Genomic DNA, 3,104 nt, shown 5'->3' on the forward strand with positions numbered 1-3,104 from the left:
ACAAGCTGCCTTAAGGAAAATAAATAATTTTGTGCAAATTTAAGAAGAGAGTCTCCCACAAGCTTGGGGGAGGCTTCTCCAATTACTTAATGCTTTGCCTGATCATCCTCTCAAGAAAAATGAAATACTTATATCTTTTATAATGGACTAACCGATGCTTCTAGAGACCACCTGGATAGTTGTGCTAGTTGTGTCTTCAGGGAAAGAACTGTTGAGCAAACTGAATTGTTATTGAATAATATATTGAGTAATGATAATGATTGAACACTTCATGAACCAAATCCTAAGCCAACTCCGAATAAAAGGGGTATTCTATTTCTCAGTCCTGAAGATATGCAAGAGGCAAAGAAATCTATGAAAGGAAAGGGTATTAAAGCTGAAGATGTTAAGAATTTACCACCTATTGAAGAAATACATGGTCTTGATAACCCGACACAGGTAGTAAAGGTAAATTCTCTCTATAGATTTGATAAAGGTGAAATCCCATCTATTAAGTTTGCTAGCCAATGCCTCGATGAGTTTGATAATTTTATTGTTAAACAAGAAAACTTCAATGCTTATGTTGGTAGACAATTGAAACGTAATGCTTATATGATTGAACACTTGAGTGATTATATGTCTAGAGTTCAAGGTGACGTTAAACTTATTAGTAAACATGCTTCTATGGTTACCACTCAAGTAGAACCAGTGCTTAAAGCTCAAAATGATTTGCTCAATGAATTAAATAATAAGAAAAATGATAATGTTGTTAGAGTTATGACTAGAGGGGGTAAAATGACTCAGGAACCTTTGTATCCTGAGGGCCACCCTAAGAGAGTTGAGCAAGATTCTCAGAGAACTAATGTTGATGCATCTAGTCCTTCTAAGAGGAAGAAAAATAAAAATGATAGGACTTTGCATGCTTCTATTGGACCTGTTGTTGAAACGCCTGAGAATCCCAATGATATTTCTATTTCTAATGCTGAAACACAATCTGGTGATGAACATGAACCTAGTGATAATGTTAATGATGATGTTCATGTTGATGCTAAACCTAGCAATAACAATGATGTAGAGATTGACCTGTTGTTGATCTCGATAACACACAATCAAAGAATCAACGTTATGATAAGAGAGACTTCGTTGCTAGGAAGCACGGTAAAGAAAGAGAACCATGGGTTCAGAAACCCACGCCTTTCCCTCCTAAACCATCCAAGAAAAAGGATGATGAGGATTTTGAGCGCTTTGCTGAAATGATTAGACCTATCTTTTTGCGTATGTGTTTGACTGATATGCTCAAAATGAATCCTTATGCTAAGTATATGAAAGATATTGTCACAAATAAAAGAACGATACCGGAAGCTGAAATTTCCACCATGCTTGCCAATTATACTTTTAAAGGTGGAATATCTAAGAAACTAGGGGATCCAGGAGTACCAACTATACCATGCTCCATTAAAAGAAACTATGTTAAAACTACTTTATGTGATCCTGGAGCCAGTGTTAGTGTTATGCCTCTCTCTTTATATCGTAGACTTGATTTGAATAAGTTGACACCTACTGAAATATCTTTGCAAATGGCCGATAAATCAACTGCTATACCCGTCGGTATTTGTGAGGATGTGCCTGTTGTGGTTGCAAACGTTACTATTTTAACGGACTTTGTTATTCTTGATATTCCCGAGGACGATAGTATGTCGATTATCCTTGGTAGACCCTTTTTGAATACTGCAGGGGCTGTTATAGACTGCAACAAAGGCAATGTCACTTTTCATGTTAATGGTAATGAGCATACGGTACACTTCCCGAGGAAACAACCTCAAGTCCACAGTATCAACTCTATTGGAAAAATTCCAACGATTACTATTGGAGGTTTTGAATTCCCTCTTCCTACTGTCAAGAAGAAATATGATATTCTTATTGTTGGGGACATGCATATCCCCGTTAGGTAACCTAGTGTTATTCGAAGATTCTCCAGTTTCATGTTATTCGGAAAGAGTTTGTTAACAAGACTTGATCAACCTTGTTAGTGTATTCCTTTCGATGAGCATGAGATGGATGAAGTTAGAAAGCACAACTCTCTGTACCCTCCTTTTACTTTCTGTTATTTAGATTATATTAAGCAAAAATAGCATTTTCTGTCTGTTTTCTGAATTATCCTTGCAATAAAAATAACCAAAAAATAAAAGTTCTCCAAACGTCTTGAAAAAGAAATATGATTTTTTGTAGAATATTTAAGAATATATGGCACTAAGAACACACGAGGGGGCCCCACCATTTGGCCACGAGGGTGCAGGGCGCGCCCACCACCTGGGGCGTGCCCCCTGCCTCGTGGGCCCCACGTGCCCCCCTCCACTTATTCCAGCACCCACTCACTTCGTCTTCCGCCAGAAAAAAAATCCTCCCATAGCTCAAACCCATGTTCTAGCTCATCTTGCTGCCATTTTCGATCTCCTTGCTCAAAGCTCCATTCACAAAACTGATTTGGGGGATTGTTCTTCGGTATGTGACTCCTCCAATGGTCCAATTAGTTTTTGTTCTAGTGCTTTATTTATTGCAATTTTTTGCTGCTTAGGTGACCCTGTTCTTGAGCTTGCATGTCAAATTTATATGGTCCCAAGTAGTTCCAATGCATGATATAGTCTCTAGGCACTTGTGGGAGTAGTTGCTTTCAATCTTGTTTAGTTTTGTTCACTTTTATTTTGAGTCACTAATTTTTTTTAGAAAATTTTCAGAGAAAGAAAAATGTTTAGGAACATGTACCAAGGTGATTCCTCAAAGAAGCACGGACCAAGGCTCGCGATACGTGAGCCAGACGATGAACCACCGAGGGAAGCTCAAGTGCGGTCTTGTGAATGGCCGTCAGAGGAGTTTATGGTCCAGGCAGACATCAAGAATGAATTGGACGCGTATGTGCGTAATGCTGATCTTGAGGACTTCGTGTCAAATAAGTGCCTACAATACCGCTACCTAACTGATTCCTTTGTGAGGAGGTTTAAGTTTACGTCATCGCGCAATTCTCACACTGTTCTATTTGATCTTTATGATAAATCATATACCATGGACATAGAAGATTTTAATACTGCTTGTAAACTCCCGTAGTGGGGCAATGTTAGTGAACCTCG

This window comes from Triticum aestivum, chromosome 2D, assembly GCF_018294505.1.
Source record: "Triticum aestivum cultivar Chinese Spring chromosome 2D, IWGSC CS RefSeq v2.1, whole genome shotgun sequence".
Classification (NCBI taxonomy): Eukaryota; Viridiplantae; Streptophyta; class Magnoliopsida; order Poales; family Poaceae; genus Triticum; species Triticum aestivum.